At 41.7% G+C, this 7,019-nt stretch overlaps 1 protein-coding gene across 4 annotated transcripts in view; it reads right to left on the minus strand.

The window, feature by feature from the left end:
• Window positions 1-7,019, minus strand: part of DOCK2 (dedicator of cytokinesis 2) — a 548,036-nt gene that overhangs the window by 167,038 nt on the left and 373,979 nt on the right. The gene's annotated exons all lie outside the window — the stretch shown is intronic.

The raw sequence follows: 7,019 nt of genomic DNA on the forward strand, positions 1-7,019 counted from the left end.
AGCAAAGCAGCAGGATATAAGATCAACATACAGAAGTCAGTTGGATTACTCTACACCAACAAAGAGAACTTTGAAAAGAAAATCAGGAAGAAAATACCATTTATAATAGCCCCTTAGAAGTTAAAATACCTAGGAATAAGTCTAACCAGGGACATAAAAGACCTATATAAAGAAAACTACAAAACACTGTTGCAAGAAACCAAAAGAGACCTACATAAATGGAAAAACATATCATGCACATGGATAAGAAGACTTAACAACGTGAAAATGACAATACTACCCAAAGTGATCTATAGATATGATGCAATCCCAGTACAAATCCCAAGAACATTCTTTAATGAGATGGAAAAAGTAATCACCAACACTATATGGAAAGGAAAGAGGCCCCGGATAAGTAAAGCATTATTGAAGAAGAAGAACAAAGTAGGAGTTCTCATACTACCTGATCTCAGAACCTACCACACAGCCACGATAGTCAAAACAGCCTGGTACTGGTACAATGATAGACACATAGACCAATGGAACAGAATTGAGAACCCGGAAGTAAATTCATCCACCTATGGACAGCTGATCTTAGACAAAGGGCCAAAATCCATGAAATGAGGAAGAGACAGTCTCTTTAACAAATGGTGCTGGCAGAACTGGATGTCTACTTGTAGAAACATGAAACAGGACCCCTACCTCACAGCATACACAAAAACTAACTTAAAATAGATCAAAAACCTAAATATAAAACCTAAAACTATAAAGATCATGGAAGAAAAAAATAGGGACAATGCTAGGGGCCCTAAAGATGGCATAAATAGAGTACCAAACATGAATAAAAATGCACAAACAGCAGAAGATGAACTAGATAAATGAGACCTCCTAAAAATTAAACAGTTAAGCTCATTAAAAGACTTCTCCAAAAGAGTAAAAAAAGAACCTACAGACTGGGGAAAAAATTTTGGCTACGACATATCTGAAAGGGTCTAATCTCTAAAATTTATAGAAAACTTTAACACCTCCACAAAAAAAAAAAGACAAACAATCCAGTCAAAAAATGGGCAAAGGATATGAACAGACACTTCACCAAGAAGACATTCAGGCAGCTAACAAACACATGAAGAAATATATACACAATCCTGCAACAATAGTATTAACAAACAATAATTTATGAGAGGATACATAGGTAGATAGGTATGCTAAAGAGGTGTGGGAGGGTGCAAGGGAGTACATCCACCTACATATATAGCTTTGGTTGTGGATATTTCTACATACATAATTGTAGGTGCTGCATGTATATTGATATAGACAATAGAGCACACAAGGGCACAGTCATGGAAAACTTCTTAGACATAACCAAGCACCTCGTGGGATGAAGTTCCTAGGCTCGAAGGTGAAGGACCATAGACTCAGGGGAAATCTACATTGATTGGCACAACATAGTTCAGAAAGACAATGTTCTGCATCCTACTTTGGCAAGTAGCATCTGGAGTCTTACAAGTTTGCAAGTGGCCATTTAAGATACAACTATTGGTCTCTTCTCATCTGGAGCAAAGGAGAGTGAAGAAAATCAAAGACTCAAGGGAGCAATTAGTCCAAAGGACTAATGGACCACATGAACCACAGCCTATATGACCCTGAGACCGGAACTAGATGGTGCCCGGCTACCACTAATGACTGCTCTGACTGGGATCACAACACAGGGTTCTGGACAGAGTGGAAGAAAAATGTAGGACAACAGCAACAACAAAAAAAATCAAAATCACAGAAAAGACCAGACTTACTGGTCTGACAGAGACTGGAGAAACCTCTGAGACTATAGCCCTAAGACACCCTTCTGACTTGGAACTGAAGCTATTCCCGGAGACCACCTTTCAGACAAGCAATAGACAGGCCCATAATAAAAACAATAACACCCAAGAGGAATGTGCTCCTTAGAACAACCAATTATACGAGATCATAAGGGCAACATTCACTCAAAAGCAAAAATGAAAAGACAGGAAGGGGTAGAAAATACAGATGGAAGGAAACGCGGATCCCAGGTTGGAAATGGGAAAAGTGTTGACACATTGTGGGGAATGCAACTAATGTCACGGAACACTTTATGTATAAACTATAGAATGGGAAACTAATTTGCTCTGCAAATTTTCACCTAAAGCACCCCCCAAAAATTTTTTTTTTAATTTTTTCATTACATTTAAAAAATTTGTTCCTTAGAATTTCTCACTTTGAAAGAACTTTCAGATACGCCTGGTGATTGCTGGGGACTCATAGCCAGGAGTTTCTTGCAGCCAAATGCTTTCAAAAGCCAGATCATAAAAATTGCTTTTAAATATTGAACAGCAAATAATAATAATATTTATTTTTCAATATGTTTGATGAGGGTAACTTTCAATGTGTTTGATAAGATGTAGGGTAAACTTTTCAAAGGTAAAAGAGCCCAGGGCCTTTGAAACTCTTAAAATTGTCCTGTTGTTAGCTACTGTTAAGTCAGCCCCAACTCATGGTGACCCCATGCACAATGGAACAAATGCTGCCCTGTGTCATCCTCATGATTGGTTGTAGATTGGACTATTGTCATCCACAGGGTTTTCATTGGCCGATTTTCAAAAGTAGGTCATCAGGCCTTTCTTCCTAGTCTTTCTTAGTTTGGAGGCTCTACTGAAACCTATTCAGCATCATAGCAAACGCAAACCTCCACTGACAGATGGGTGGTGACCACGCATGAGGTGCATTGGCTGGAAACTGAAGCTGGGTCTCTGGCATAGAAGGTGAGAGAATTCTATCACTAAACCACCACTGCCCCCATAAAATTTCCTTAATACTTATGAACCACTTACTAATATTTATGAAGAACTAATATTTATGAAGCACTTACTTTGTGTCAGGCTCTCTTCTTAGCCTTTCACATGTATTAACTCATTTAATCCTTGAGACAATCTTTGAAGTAGGTACAATTACTATGCCCATTTTACAGGTGAGAAAACTGCTTCAGAGATAAATGATTTCTCTAAAGATGCCTGTTAGTGAGCAGTATAGTTAGGATGTGAAACCAATGGTCCCAGGACTCATACTCATAGCCAGTGGGCTGTACAAAATGCCTCACATCCCTGGGGGTTTCCAGAGAAGAAAACAAGTGCTGGCAGGCCTAGAAGGAAAAGGTACTCGTCTCCACAAACTAGGAGTGCGATTTAAGCGGCATTGAGCTTAATCTTTGCCTTGTTTGGCCCTGCAGCTACTGCCTCCTGTGCAGTCCTCTTGTGTCCACAGAGGTCAGCCAGAGCCTGCCTCCCTGGCTATTCTCAGTCCCACCCACATGCTACTGAGAGGGCAATAATAAAAAGAGCTAATAGTTATTGGGGGTCCTTGGGTGGTACAAACAGTTAACATGCTCAGCTGATAATGGAAAGGTCACAGGTTCAAGTCTACCCAGCAGGTGCCTTAGACGAAAGACCTGGCAATCTACTTCCAAAAAATCAGCCAGTGAAAGCCCTGTGGAGCACATTTCTACTCTGACACACATGGGATTGCCATGAGTCAGAATCAGCTTGATGGCAAATGGTTAATAGCCATTGACATGGCTCTCAGTATCTATGCAGTATTAATCTCTTTCAGCCCGCACAACTCCTCTCATCTCATCTTATAGACGGGGGGATGGGAGGTTAAGAGAAGTGAAATGATTTCCACATAGTCACAGAGCTCTCAGAAATGTGGAAGATAGGACTCACACTCTGCTCTGTCTCATTCTAAGGTCCAAATGCTTTTTTTTTTTTTTTTAGAATATATGCTTACTGTTTAGAAAATTCAATACATAATATGTATACTGGATAAAAAAGTGCAACGCTCCCTTTCCCACAACCAACCTAGTCCTCTCTCCCTATCTGATCCCCACTCCCTACGTGCCAACTGTTAACAGTTTGGTGTGCATCCTTTCAGACCTTTTTCTAAGTATTTGAATATTTACCTAGTCATCTATCTATCTGGAAACCTTGGTAGTGTAGTGGTTAAGAGCTACGGCTCCTAACCAAAAGGTCAGCAGTTCAAATCCACCAGGCACTCCTTGGAAACCCTATGGGGCAGTTCCACCCTGTCCTATAGGGTCGCTAGGAGTCGGAATTGACTCGACACCAAGGGGTTTGGTTTTTTTTTCTTGGATCCATCTATCTATTCTGTCCTTATTTATTCTGGTAACTTCACTCTCTATGTGGGAATTCTATGCGAAAAGGCATCAAGGGAAGCGTGGAGCAATGACAGTCCCCCATTTGAAATTTCTAGGGTCCAAGGGCACGGATAATCAAAAGTACCAGTAACCTTGGGACAGGGAAAAGCAGGTGGGGTGGTTCTCACCCCTTTAATTCTCCCCTACCCCTTTGCAGGGTTCTCTGGCTCACACAGCAGTTTTGTCTACTCCCCTGCTCCTGCATGACACACTACGTTCTGAGCTTGGGGGGGGTTTCTGGGCTCAGTGGTTCAGACCCTCCATGTAGGGTGATTGAGAAGAACAGGGCACCTGCGTAAGACTAGTGGCCAAAATTTGACTCAGTGATACGTCTCTGTTTATCCTTTGCATGAAGGGCAACCATAATTAAAATTACCCAGAAGAGAAAACTAAGCAGTAGACTGAGGTACTGGGGACAGGACCATGCTGCATTTATTTTTACACACCGAATGCCAGCAGAGCATCTGGTACACAGTAGGTACTCAGTATATTGTCAAATGAATCAAGTGGGCAGAATAAGAACAGGGTTCTCCCCCCAGTGCTGCATGCAGAAAAGCTCTGTTACAGTGAATTTTTATTTGTAAAGATGAGAGATTTTTAGTCCTCTGATGGTTATTTTTTTCAGGGATTAAAAAAACCTTCTATCTCTCTGAAATAGTAGGAAAAACCCGTGGGGTGTAAGCAACTTAAACTACGAGGCTCTCTCTTTCATAGATGGTGTGAGGATAGGCATACTCAACGGTTGGCATTAACAATGTCATCTGTATAAGAGGACTGACATCCTAGCTGAGCAGATGGTCAGGATAACATCGTGCCTAAGAGTGGAGGCTGTGACGTCTGCGAGCTCGGGGCTCTGGTTCTGACGCCCACTTCTTGGCTGTGTGATCTTGGGCAAGTTACTTAGCTTTTCTGTGTCTCAATTTCATCATCTGTAAAATGGTAATAATAAGAATGCTTACCTCATACTGTGGGTAGAAGGCTTAGGGAAGATAATATAAATAAAATATTGAGCATAGTACTTAAGTACTTAAGAACATATATATATGTGTATATATATACATACATATATGTGTATATATATACATACATATATGTGTATATATATACATACATATAATTTGTATATATATGTGTGTGTATGCTCAAAATTATACTAGTAGTAGTGGTAGTAACTTCTGGAACCCCATCATACTGCTATTATTAATATCCAAGCGTTTTATTTTGACTGACACCTATTTGCTGAATGAATGTGTTAGACTGACCAGGATGAGATGCTGAAACAGGTGTTCCACCTAATCCAATTCTAAATCCTCAGAGTTGAGTGGGGGGCACACTGCAGTTTCTCCAGGTGAGTTAGCCAAAAGTTCCTAACTTAGAACACTGTTTGTGGAAAGGGCCAAGAGCTGTGAATTTGTATCCAGAAGATCTGGATTCAAGTCCTGACTCTTCCACTTGTCATCTTATTTGGAAGCACTAAGAACCGCTCTGCCTGGGCCCACATATGCAGCTTCAGAAGGCATGTCCATGAACAAACAAGGGAAGCAAAGGAAGGCAAAATGGAGGCCTCTCCAAGACTGTCTAGGAGTGGCGAGATCCAAAGTCTTTCCACTTTTGATAAAGAAATGGGTATAAGAGATTCTTCCCTCTCCTCTTACTTTAACTATCCCTGCAAGAATAATGATAAATGGCAACCATTGGGGAGGCAAGAGGGAGTGGTGGGGACTGTGCCCCATACAAAGCAGACAGGTCCCATCAGCTTCAGCCAACCACTGCTATGTAGGAACGCAGAACCAGTGACACTGACTAGTCTGACTTCTGAGCAGCTAGAAATCTGACATTTTTTTGTGAAATATCCCAAATTTTAAATACATTCAACTAATTCTAAATTTCCTTTCATAACTTTTAAATCATTGTGGGCTAAATCTGCTCCACGGGCTGCCAGCGTTTGGCCTGTAATCTAGATCAACAGACTCAGTCTACAAAGCAAGAACCTGATACCCAGATCATGGAAAAAGCCTGCCAAAGCAGGCGGTTAGTCACACAGACTCAGGTACAGAAACCAGTCCCAGTGCTCCAGCCAGTTTTAAGAGATCGGCTAATGCTGCTACCAAATGTGGCTATTAGAAAGAATAATGGCAAAATCCCCAGAAAAACACAACACTAGACAAAATACTTCATAGGTGAAAATAGCACACCCGAGGCCTCCTGTCACATAGAAAATCCACAGCAGGCACCAGGTGCATGAACCAAAACCAAAATAGAAGCTTACGTGGCCCACAGCAAACGGTTCCTTTGCTACAAGACAGGGCCATGCCATGCCGTGCCCCCAGATTCAAGCCTCTTAATCCTGGCCACACAGGGAGCTCCCGCTCCTATTTACCCAGACTCATCTTCCAGAAGCTTCTGTTTGAACATCTGGAAAGGCTGTTGTGCTAATACTAATATTTATTGAGGACTTGGTGCATACCAGACACTGTCTAAGGCCTTTGCATATATCAGTGCCTTTAATCCTCAAACAACCCTAGGAGGAAGGTTGAGGAAATTGAGGCCCAGAAAGGTTAATAACTTTCCCGATGGCACCAAGCTAAGAAATAGCAGGGCTGGGGTTTGAACCCAGATGGTTTGGCTCCAGCACCCAAGCTTTTAACCACCGCCCACGGTGGCTCCTGCCTTGTCTTATAATACCAACAGAGAGAAAGTGCGAGAAGGGGCTCCGCTGTCTACTGAGATCATAGAACGATGGGCTGGAGGGTTCTTTCTGGCTCCAGCTTGAGCATTCTTCAGAACAGAGGGCACCAGCTTCCCTAGTGAGCAG

Source organism: Trichechus manatus, unplaced genomic scaffold (genome assembly GCF_000243295.1).
Source record: "Trichechus manatus latirostris isolate Lorelei unplaced genomic scaffold, TriManLat1.0 scaffold00011, whole genome shotgun sequence".
NCBI classification, from domain to species: domain Eukaryota; kingdom Metazoa; phylum Chordata; class Mammalia; order Sirenia; family Trichechidae; genus Trichechus; species Trichechus manatus.